This window comes from Ursus americanus, chromosome 32, assembly GCF_024610735.1.
Source record: "Ursus americanus isolate L20-20 chromosome 32, mUrsAme1.1.p, whole genome shotgun sequence".
Classification (NCBI taxonomy): Eukaryota; Metazoa; Chordata; class Mammalia; order Carnivora; family Ursidae; genus Ursus; species Ursus americanus.
Genome location: NC_142158.1, coordinates 31,061,231 through 31,073,739, shown reverse-complemented (window position 1 = coordinate 31,073,739; position 12,509 = coordinate 31,061,231). Strand labels below are relative to the sequence as shown.

The 12,509-nt window shown below is 40.0% G+C and overlaps 2 pseudogenes; both read right to left on the bottom strand.

Moving 5' to 3' along the window:
• Positions 1–7,541: 7,541 nt before the first annotated feature.
• Positions 7,542–7,858, bottom strand: LOC148107349 (peptidyl-prolyl cis-trans isomerase A pseudogene; annotated as a pseudogene).
• A 763-nt stretch (positions 7,859–8,621) lies between these two features.
• On the bottom strand, positions 8,622–10,649 carry LOC123776214 (suppressor of cytokine signaling 5-like; annotated as a pseudogene).
• Between the last annotated feature and the right edge of the window lie 1,860 nt (positions 10,650–12,509).

Sequence of the window (12,509 nt, the reverse complement as noted above, 5' to 3'; positions counted from 1 at the left end):
GGGTCCTGGGATAGAGCCCCACCTTAGGCTCCCTGCTCAACGGGGAGTCTGCTTCTCCCTCGTCCTCTCCCTCTGCCCCTAACCCCGCTCACGTTCACTCTCTCTCTCAAATAAAATCTTTTTAAAAATTAAAAAAAATAAAACTACAATCTAGAGCTATTGTTTTAAAAAGATAAATTAGAGGGGCACCTGGGTGGCACAGCGGTTAAGCGTCTGCCTTCGGCTCAGGGCGTGATCCCGGCGATCCGGAATCGAGCCCCACATCAGGCTCTTCCGCTATGAGCCTGCTTCTTCCTCTCCCACTCCCCCTGCTTGTGTTCCCTCTCTCGCTGGCTGTCTCTATCTCTGTCGAATAAATAAGTAAAATCTTAAAAAAATAAAATAAAAATAAATAAAAAGATAAATTAGTAAAAATAGTTACATAGTTCAAAAAATAAGACTACTCAAAAAGTTAAGTCAGTGAAAAATCTTGCTCCTGTTCCACACTCCCATTCCCAAGTTCCTTTTTCCTTACCCCACCCAGATAACAACTATTATTACTTTTTTTGTGTGCTTCCACGTCCTTCTAATATGTCTTTATGCCAAAACAGCAAGTATGGCTATTTTTATGCAAATAGGCATAAATATGAATATATGAACATATAGTCTTATGTTCCCCTTTTCTTGCCTAAATGGTAATTAAATATGTTTGACAACTTTCCTTTTTAAAAAAACTATCTTAGAGACTTCTAATATAGATACTGATCTAAAGGAGGGTTTTTTTATTTGTTTGATTAAATTTTGGGGGTTTGTGTGTGTGTGTGTGCTGGACTTCAGATCAGTTTTTATTTTAAACAGCTTTATTGAGCCATAATTGACATACAATAAATGACTCATTTTTAAGTGCCCAATTTGATGTTTTGACTTATGTATACACCCACGAAACCATCACCACCATCAAGATAAGCATATTGGTCACCCCAAAAATTTCCTCACACCCATTTGTAAGCCAATGCTCCTGGCCTCCCCAACCGAGTCTCCACTCCCAGAAAAACACTGAGCTGCTGTCGGCATGCAGTGGTTCTCATTTTCTGGACTTCTGCATAAATGGATGATGCAGTACGTGCTTTTTCTGGCATGGCCGGCGGGGGGTGGCTTCTTTCACTCAGCATAATTACTTTAAGATTCATGCATGTTGCTGCATGTACCAAGAATTCATCCGCTTTTATTGCTAGTTTTCCATGGTACAGATATCTCACGATCTGTTTACTCATCTGCTTATGGACCTGAGTTGTTTCCAGTTGGGGGCTATTACAAATGGGTTGCTATAAACAGTAATGCAGAAGTCTTTGTACGAATGTATAGTTTCACTTCCCTTAGGAATAGAATGGCTGAGTCATATGGTAAGTGTGTGATTAACATTTTAAGAATTTTCCAAAATGGGGACACCTGGGTGCCTTGGTCAGTTAAGCGTCTACCTTTGGCTCAGGTCATGATCCCAGGGTCCTGGGATCAAGTCCCACATCGGGCTCCCTGCTCAGCGGGGAGCCTGCTTCTCCCTCTGCCTGCCACTCCCCCTGCTTGTGCTGACCCTCACTTTCTCTCTCTGACAAACAAATAAATAAATAAATCTTTAAAAAAAAAAAGAATTTTCCAAAATGTTTGCACTATTTTATATTTCCACCAGCAGTGTAGGAGAATTCAGTTGCTCCCTATCTTCATCAACACTAGTTATGTTCAGTCTTTTTAATGTAAGACTTTCTAATAGCTGTCTAGTTACATCTCACTGTGCTTTTATTTTTTTTTTTAAAGATTTTATTTATTTATTTGACAGAGAGAGAGACAGCCAGCAAGAGAGGGAACACAAGCAGGGGGAGTGGGAGAGGAAGAAGCAGGCTCCCAGCGGAGGAGCCCGATGTGGGGCTTGATCCCGGGACCCTGGGATCAGGCCCTGAGCCGAAGGCAGATGCTTAATGACTGAGCCACCCAGACACCCCCTCACTGTGCTTTTAATTTGCTTTTCTCTAATAACCAATAATGTCGAAAATTCTTTCATATGCTTATTTTATATTCATGTATCTTTTAGTTTTATTGATTCGCTCTATGGTTTTTCTGTTTTTTAGTTCATTGATTTCTACTCAGATCTTTATTTCTTTTCTTTGCTTACTTGGGGTTTCATTTGCCCTTCTTTTATTAGATTTTTAATGTGGAACCTGAGGTTATTGACTTGAGACCTTTCTTCTTTTTAATACTGGTGTTAGAATGCTATAAATTTCCATCTGAGTACTCCTTCAGCAACATTCCCCAAATTTTAATATGTTATGTTTTTATTCAGTTCAAAATACTTTATGATTTCACTCTTTTTTTTTTAATTATTTTATTTATTTATTTGACAGAGACAGACAGCCAGCAAGAGCGGGAACACAAGCAGGGGGAGTGGGAGAGGAAGAAGCAGGCTCATAGCGAAGGAGCCTGATGTGGGGCTCGATCCCACAACGCCGGGATCACGCCCTGAGCCAAAGGCAGACGCTTAACGACTGTGCCACCCAGGCACCCCTATGATTTCACTCTTGATTTCTCCTTTGACTCCTGGATTATTTAGAAGTGTGTTATTTAGTTTCAGATATTTGGGGGATTTTCTAAATACCTTTTGTTTATTTCTTACTTAATTCCTTTGCGGTGAGAGAACATACTTTGCATGATGTGACTCCTTTAAAATTCTTTGAGACTTGTTCTATGGTGCAAAAAAGGTCCATGTGCACTTAAAAAGAATGTGTATTCTGCAGTTGTTGGGAAGACTATTTTATAAATGTCAGTAAGGTGAAGTTGGTTGACCGTGTTGTCCGAATCTTCTAAATCATTACTGATTTCCTGTCCATATGTTCTATCAATCATTGAGAGAGGGGTATTGAAAACTCCAACTACTGGGGCACCTGACTGACTCAGCTGGAAGAGCATGTGACTCTTGAGCTTGGAGTTCTAAGTTCAAGCCCCACATTAGGTGTAGAGATTACTTAAAGTAATATAAATAAAATCTCTTTTAAAAAGAAAAAGAAAACTCCGACTCTAATCACAGGTTGGGCTATTTCTCTTTGCATTCTGTTCATTTTGTTTACCATGTATTTTGACGCTCTGTTCTTAGGTGCTTAACACTTAGCTTTGTTATGTCTTCTTGATGAATGGACCCATTCACTCCTTATGAAATGGCACTCTTTGCGTCTGGTGATATTTTTGCTCTGAAATTTACTTTGCCTAATATTATTATTGCCATTACAGCTTTCTTTAGAATAGTGTTACCACAGTCGATCTTTTCTCTATCCTTTTATTTTTAACATATTTGGACCTTCAAATTTAAAGTGGGTTTCTTGTCCATGGCATATAATTTGGTCTTTTTCTTTTCTCTGTCTGAAAATCTCGCATCTTTATTTGGGATATTTAGACCATTTGCATTTAATGTGATTATTGATATGTTTAGGTTTGAGTCTGTCATCCTGCTATTTGTTTTTTATTTGTATCATTTGTTCTTTGTTCCATTTTTCCTGTTTCTGCTTTCTTCCGGATTAAGCAAATATTTTTAGTGATTTGATTCTACCCTTTTGTTGGGTTGTTAGCTACAGCTCTCTGTTGGATTGTTTCAGAGGTTGCTGTAGGGTTTATAGTATGCATATTTGACCTTCAAGGAATAATGTGACTTCATCTATAAGAATCTTATAACTCTATACTTCCACATCTTCCCTTCCACTCTTTGTGCTATTGTCGTCATACATTTTAATTCCATGTATGTTAGAAGCCCCCAAATATATTGCTATTATTTTTACTTTAAGCAGTCACTTATCTTTAAGAAGATTTAAATTAAAAAATTTTACAATTTACCCACATTGCAATTCTATTGCTCTTCATTCCTAGTTGTAGATTCGTATTTCCATCTGGAATTGTTTTCCTTCTGCTCGAAGGATTTCCTTGAACGTTTCTTGTAGTGCGGGTCTTTCAGACTTTTTTTTATGTCCAAAAAAGTTTGTATTTCATCTTTGTTGTTGAAACACATTGTCACTAAGTAGAATCTGGGTCTGACAGTATTTTAAAGAGGTTGTTCCACTCTCTTCTGGCTTGCATGTTTCTTTTTTTTTTTTTTTTTTAAGATTTTATTTATTTATTTGACAGAGAGAGACAGCCAGCGAGAGAGGGAACACAAGCAGGGGGAGTGGGAGAGGAAGAAGCAGGCTCCCAGTGGAGGAGCCTGACGTGGGACTCGATCCCAGGACTCCGGGATCACGCCCTGAGCCCAAAGCAGACACTTAATGACTGAGCCACCCAGGCGCCCCCTGGCTTGCATGTTTCTAAAGAGAAATCTGCTGTCATCTTTTCCTGTTCCTTTGTATGTAATGTGTCTTTTATTTCACACTGCTTTTAAGATTTGTTCTTTTGTTTGTTTTTAAGGACTACCAGAACTTTTATTTTTGCTTAGTTTTATTAAGAATGTGTTATTTATTGCTGGTTTTAAGCAATTTGATTATAATGTGCTTTGAAATCGTTGTGTTGTGGGTTTTTTTTTAAGATTTTACTTTTAAGTAATCTCTACACCCATTGTGGGGTTCAAACTCACAACCCCAAGACCAAAAATCACATGCTCTACCAACTGAGCCAGCCAGGCACCCCTGATGTAGTTTTCTTTATGTTTCTTCTGCTTGGGGTTCATTGAGCTATGGGGATTTTTTGGTTTATAGTTTTCATCAAATTATAAAATTTTGGCCATTCTTCAAATATTTACTGTCCCTCTCCCTTCTTCTCCAGGTATTCCACTAATATGTCTTATTAGTCCACTTGAAGTCTCCCTGTAGCAAACTGATACTCTGGATTTTTGGTTTCGGTTTTGGTTTTCCCCTTTTCTATTTATTTTCTTTATTCTCTCTTTCTGTCTTTCATCTTGGATAGCTTCTGTAATTCCATCTTCAGGTTCATGGGTTTTGTTTTTTTTTTCTTCTACAATGTCCACTCAGGTGGTAATCCCATACAGTAAATCCTTTCATCTCAGACATTGTTGTTTTCTTTTCTAGAAGTTCAGTGTTGGTCTTTTTTATATCTTCTACATCTCTACTTAACATATTTTAACATTTCCTCTAGTATCTTAAACATACAGACTACAGTTATAGTTGTTTTCATGTGTTCTACTAATCCCATCAAGGTATTTTCTGGCTCAGTGTTGGTTGATTTTCCTTCTCCTTAAGGGTCATATTTTTCTGCCTCTTTGCATATGAATTAACTTTTATTGGATAGTGGACCAATCATGTGAGATATTGTAGATTTTATCTTTTGGGGCATGAGATATAATTATATTCCTCTAAATATTCTTGATCTTCATTGTGGGATGTGGTTAAATGACTCGGAAACATTTTGATGACTTTAAGTATTACTTATTTATCCTTTGTTAGGTGAGCCCAGAGCAGCATTGAATCTAGGGCTAATTTTCCCCCTAAACTGAGACAAAGTCTTTCTAAATATACCCAATGCTCGGAATATTGGATTTAACATAGTCAAAGGAGCCTCGTGCTTTAATTAATTTGTGTTATTTTATCAATCTGCAGATGGAGACTTTTTTGAACTCATGATACAAGTTTGTTAAAATAAGGTTTTTCATTATAAGAATAACACATGCTTTTAGTAGAAAATCTACAAAATATAGAAAAGCAGGGGAAAAAATCCCTTGGACTTCCGCTCCCTAGAGATAAATTCTGTTCACGCTACAGGGTGCTTCCTTTGCTCTACTAGAGAGCATGGGCTTTCTCATAGTAATGGAAGGATTCTCCCTCCCAAAGTTATAGAACTTTCTAAAACTTCAGCAAATTAGGGGGTACTGGGAAGTGCTGCTGGCAGCCCACATCTGGCCCCAGCCCTCCAGGCGGCTCCCAGGCCTGCAAGTTTGTTTCTAGCACCCTTTCTTCAGATTTGATAAGCTCGAGGAAGTACCGGCCAGTAGACAGACACCATGACCATTCTCTGACCCTCTTTTTTAGGGAGCCTTGGGTCATGGCTGCTCCTCCAGTCTCGGGGCAAGTTGTCCTGGGCCAGCCTGTGATGTCAGCAGTTTATCTCCAGATTTTTTTCACTTAGGCAACATTTGAGTGGTTGCCAATTGATAAGCCCTATGCTCGTCTGGGTTTTTACAGAATGACTCTGCTCTCGAGGAAATCAAAGGCGGGAGGAGGAGACAGCATATAACCCAAGGACTAGAATGTTAAATACACTGATTCCCCCGGTTTGAAATTGCTGCAGGGCAAACTGTGAGGCGGGCCTCTACGTCGCCCTCTGCTGGGAGCATCGGGAAAGAATTTTAGTTTTGGTCGTTTGGTTGGTTTCTGTCTTCGACAAGAACACCAAGCATACTTAACTGGTACGAAAGAACAGCCATTACAAGGCCCATTAAGTAGGAACATACATTAGCAGCGATAGGGTTAGTGTTATATACGAGTATCAAATATAGCTTTTGTCTTTTGTAGCCTTGGCAATAGCCATAAGGACGTAAAATAACATTCTGCCCCAGCAAGTTAGGAAACTGAGTTGCACCCACCAGTGGTTTTGAGCACATTCACAAAAATGCACAAGAATGGATTCAACCGCTTTAGTGAAAGGTGTCCAGGACAGAACTGTAATTCAGTTCAATACTAAGAAGCAAACACTAGACTTGATATTACTTCCAAAATAGCTCACTCAAGTAGTATTGCATACTATTCTAAGTGACAAAAAGGTGCTAAGTAAACTTATTTACAGATACAATGACCGTACAGTACCTTTCAAATCTGCAATTTAGGTTTGAGATTTTCCATTAGAAATTAACTGTTCTGAAATGCTATAGATTGTACTTAAGCAACTCGGCTATGAGAGTTTCCAGCAAGAGAAATACTGCCATCCAAATTATTAACTACAGTTTAACAATAATCTCAACATCAGTGGCCACTGTTGTTACTATTCTCTGACTTGTTTGGGCCTCTTCTAGTCTTACTTCCGTCACGGTTCACAAAATCATCATGGGAATAGGAGCTCAGCGTGGGAATCAATGATCAGACTGCACATGTCAACTTAAAAGTCACATACAGGGGGCGCCCGGGTGGCACAGTTGGTTGAGCGTCTGTCTGACTCTTGATTTGGCTCAGGCCATGATCTCAAGGTCCTGAGATTGAGCCCTGAGTCAGGCTCCACGCTCAATGAAGACTCTGCTTGTCCTTCTCCCTCTGTTCCTACCCCCTACTCCCACTCTCTCTCTCTTTCTCTCTCATAAATAAGTAAAATCTTTTTAAAAAAATCACACACAGGATTGCATTGTGGCAGCTATTCCAAATGTCTGGGTCTTTTCTGTGTTTTGTTGCTGTTGTTTAGTTTTTATTTCATAATCATAAACATAACTCTGCAATCCAGCTAGACTTGGAGGGGAGTAAGGAAAATATGGAACCCATGGAACTGCAGTGAGAGCCCAAAGATTATAGGATATTTCGAGCAGATGGTGAAGGGGTGCTCTCCTGAGCTACAGAAGGAATGGTCTGGTAGTTAAGAGAAAACACAAGTCAAGTTTATTGAATTTGTCCACAGCCAGCAATGGTGATCTTCTTGCTGGTCTTGCCATTCCTGGACCCAAAGCTCTCCATGTCTTCCACAATATTCATGCCCTCTTCCACCTTGCCAAAGATCATGCCCTTACCACCCAACTGCTCGGTGTTGGCAGTGCAGATGAAAAACTGGGAAACGTTTGTGTGGGGCCCAGCATTCGCCACGGGCAAGCTGCCAGCACCCATGTGCTTCAGGATGAATTTCTCATCATCAAATTTTCCCCATAGATGGACTTGTCTCCAGTGCCATTATGGTGCGTGAAGTCACCGCTCTGGCACATAAATCCCAGAATAATCCTGTGAAAGCAGGAATCTTTATAACCAAATCCTTTCTCCCCAGTGTTAAGAGCACAAAAGTTCTCTGCTGTCTTTGGAACTTTGTCTGCCAACAATGCAAAGGAGATGGGGCCCAAGGGCTCACCCTCACCAATGATGTCAACACCGTGGTGGGGCTGACCAAGGCCAGCCGGCGTGGGTGGCTCTGGGGCAGTGGCGTCTACAGGGCCCCAAATGTCTGTTTTAAGTTAAAGCACTCATTAAACTTTAATGCCCAAGCTATCAATACAACTGTACTACTAACTTTATAAATCTGAAATTTTAGAACTATTATTTATAATACCCGGTTTATAAACAGTACCTTTCGCAGAAGAGACAAGGAGACTGAATACAAACTATATCAACACATAAGTGAACTCTACTATGCCCTTGTGGCCAGAAAATTGCATTTTTTTTCTAAAAGGAAGATAGTATTTTTTGGACTTCCAAATCTTAATTTACGGAACTCCAAGCACCGCTGCTGCTTTCAGAAGTTTATAGAAAATTCTTAAAAAAAAAAAAAACTTAAACATGAGTCATACTTTTGAAACACTCATCCAATATTAATAATTCACTCTTCAGTAAGAAATAGGATTCTTCATAGCAAATGCCCCAGAGCTGCCTCACTCAATTACCACAGACATTAAAAACCAAACTGTTAGTTAAATCTGCAAAATGTTGCTGTAGCCTTTCAGGATGTCTATACATGTGGCTTTATCCTCTGTGGTCTCAATAGGCACCACGCTTATCTAAGTAACAGCAGACCACGTCTGACAGATACTAGCCCTAAGTTTGTATATCGTACTGAAAAAAGCCTAAAGGTGACACGTGTGCTTATTATACGTGGACTCCCTGATGTACATAAAAGCAGATCTAGTAATGCCCTTTGAGAACAGGACAGTTCTCTCTTAACTTTTTATTATGATATTCTTTTTTTTTTTAAGATTTATTTATTTAAGAGTAAATGCTAGTGGGGGAGGGGCACAGAGAGAGGGAGAGAGAATCCCCAGCTGACTCCGTGCTCAGCGCAAAGCCTGGCTCAGGGCTCAATCTCAGGACCCCGAGACCAGGACCTGAGCCAAAACCAAGAGTGTGACACCCAACCTACCGGGACCCCCAGGCGCCCCTGTAATGATACTCTTTTTTTTTTTTTGTAAATTATATGGCTGCATTAGCCTAATTTAATGTATTAGCTTTATCATCGGTGCTATTTTTTTAATGTTTTTTTAATTATATTATGTTAGTCACCATACAGTACATCCCTGGTTTTTGATGTAAAGTTTGATGATTCATTGGTTGCGTATAACACCCAGTGCACCATGCAATATGTGCCCTCCTTACTACCCATCACCAGCCTATCCCATTCCCCCACCCCCCTCCCCTCTGAAGCCCTCATTTTGTTTCTCAGAGTCCATAGTCTCTCATGCTTCATTCCCCCTTCTGATTACCCCCCTTTCTTTATCCCTTTCTTCCCCTACTGATCTTCCTAGTTCTTATGTTCCATAGATGAGAGAAATCATATAATTGTCTTTCTCTGCTTGACTTATTTCACTTAGCATTATCTCCTCCAGTGCCGTCCATGTTGTAGCAAATGTTGAGAGCTCGTTCTTTCTGATAGCTGAGTTGTGGTCCGTATATGTAATGATACTCTTTTAAACAATTCTGTAACGTCGATGGTAAAGGAAGCCCATCAATTCCATTACATGTAGGGCATCTGCAGGCTACTATATGGCAGATACATCACAGGCTAAAAGGGAACGTCCTGTCTGGTGATATAGGAAGCAATGGCTCAAAAATGCAAGAACTGGGATCTTTTTAATGTTCCGAAAGTCCTGTTACAGCGGTGGAGTGAAACACACACGGATCCTGAACATCAGAACGAAGGTTGCGGTTCCACTGTTCGACTTGGGCACGACGGGATCCGCTGTAGCAAAGGAAGCTCACAGAGAAGAGGTGGTTCTCTTGTGCAGAGTCCCTGAGCAAAAATGTGCCTGCAGCTTTCGCTTCAAGAAGGGCTTCTGCTTTGCAACGGCCCATCACTCCCCGGCAACAGGGACTCCCTGTGATCGGAAGCAAAACCGCCGCGAGGCAGTGCATGTAATCAATCTGTGGACGGACTTTCCGAGCTCCCAGCGAGCTGACACCGGCACGGGTGCCTCCAGATACCTGATGTTGCTTCTGCCTACGTGACTGCAAAACAGGGGGTTGTGTCCTCTTCTGAGTCACAACTAGCTTGATGGCAAAATTGTCCCCGATTATTTCGGGCATTCCATGAGCTAACTTTGGCCCCAGTTCATATAACGAATTAACCTGTGCAGCGGCTTCAATGTATGTATTCGTGCGTTGGGAGGGGTGTCAACCCCTTCCTTCCCCAGTACTAGGCCACCTTCTCTCTCTAAGCTTATGTTCTTTATCCTCTGTAGAAGCCAAATATGGATCAACTGGATGGAAAAATGTTGAATGTGGTTTCACAGGGCCTACATGCTATGTAATCAAATGCCATTTTGGAGCTAAATCTGAGCCAGCAGGAAAAGGGCATTTTGCAAGGATTAACTCAGACAGGTGTATTTTTCTTTTATTAGAAAAGAAGGGCTTTAACTACGTGTTGTAAATGCTCATGGAAAAACACAAGCCCATGGTATCTGGCAACCTTTGTCCCAGAGACCGACTTCCGTTCAGGGTCCAAACAAAGAGACATATTGAAATACTGGTGTCTGGATTGAGAAAGTAAATAACTTGACTGACTGGATAACACATCTTTTTGCAAGTCAGGTGGTTTCCCATTATTTGATTTTGACAAAATTGAATCAGGACCTCTTGGAATTGTCAGCCATTGAGTGATTAAAATAAGCTTTGGTGATGATTACTGCATGATTTTTTCCAAATTATTTGGAAGGAGTTCCAAAAGAACTCTGAGAATTATATTACTATAGCAAAACCCTTTCTATTCCCATCTACTTGTTTTATATGGACCAGTTTTCTTAGCCACTCTTAAAAAAAATAGGAGTGGAAGGATGCAGGACTCTTTGAGAAAAATCACCTACCATTCTACTGAGATGCATTTGCAATAAAATGTCATTTATCAAAAAATGATCTATACATTATTTTGATTAATCCTGCAATAAAAGTACTTGTAACAACAGGTAAGAAAGTTTTAGAAGATTATGATCCCAGGAAATATTTTTAAAAATTAAATTTCAGGGGCGCCTGGGTAGCGCAGTCGTTAAAGCGGCTGCCTTCGGCTCAGGGCGTGATCCCGGCGTACTGGGATCGAGTCCCACATCGGGCTCCTCCGCTATGAGCCTGCTTCTTCCTCTCCCACTCCCCCTGCTGTGTTCCCTCTCTCGCTGGCTGTCTCTCCGTCACATAAATAAATAAAATCTTAAAAAAAAAAATTAAATTTCAGGGGCACCTGGGTGGCTCAGTCACCACTCTTGTTTTCGGCTCAGGTCATGATCGCGAGGTTGGGGGATCGAGTCCTGCAGTGGGCTCTGTACTCGGTGCAGAGTCTGCTTCAGATTCTCTCTTCCTCTCCCTCTCACTCGTGCTGTCTCTCTTTCTCTCTCAAATAAATAAATAAAATCTTTCTAAAAATTTTTAAAAAATTAAATTTCAGTGTAAATGCACCTTTATGTGGTAGAGAAGTATGAAAGGATGATCAATAAAGACTTTCTTTTTTTCTCCCCATCTTAAATCATTTGGACTTTATTTCCAACTCCAATATTTTGCAGTTATTTTCTTGCCCAGGTGAGATTTTATTCCTGTCTCATACCCCCTTTTTTTAGAATTTAAATTCAATTAATTAACATACAGTGTATTATTAGTTTCAGGGGTAGAGGTCAATGATTCATCAGTTGCATATTACACCCAGTGCTGATTACATCACATGCTCTCCTTAATGCCCAACACCCAGTTACTCCATACCCAACCCCTCTCCCAGAAACCTTCAGTTTGTTTCCTATAGTTAAGAGTCTCTTATGGTTTGTCTCCCTCTCTGACTTTGTCTTGTTTTATTTTTCCCTCCCTTCCCCTATGATCCTTTGCCTTGTTTCTTAAATTCCACCTATGAGTGAGATTGCATGATAATTGTTTCTCTGATTGACTTATTTCTCAGTGTAATATCCTCTAGTTCCAGCCAAATCGTTGCAAGTGGTAAAATTTCATTTCTCGATGGCTGAGTAGTAATTCCATTGTATATATATATACACTACATCTTCTTTATCCATTTATTAGTCAATGGACATCTGGGCTCTTTCCATAATTTGGTTATTGTGGATATTGCTGCTATAAACATTGGGGTGCAGGTGCCCCCTTCAAATCACTACGTTTGTGTCTTTGGGGTAAATACCTAGTAGTGCAATTGCTGGGTCGTAGGGTAGCTCTATTTTCAACTTTCAATAAAGACTTTAAAGCATAAAATTATATCACTTGAGGATAAATGTCTGTGACAGTAAAATGGACTAAAAACACAAGTTCAAGGAGAAAAAGGAGTAATGTAAACTTTCTTATAGTTAATAAAGTGATTTTACTTTTTTTTTAAACATATATTAGTGGGTGATGGTGGGTATTAAATTGGCATTCAAAGCTGATGTAACATTTGTATTTCAAAGTGTCAAG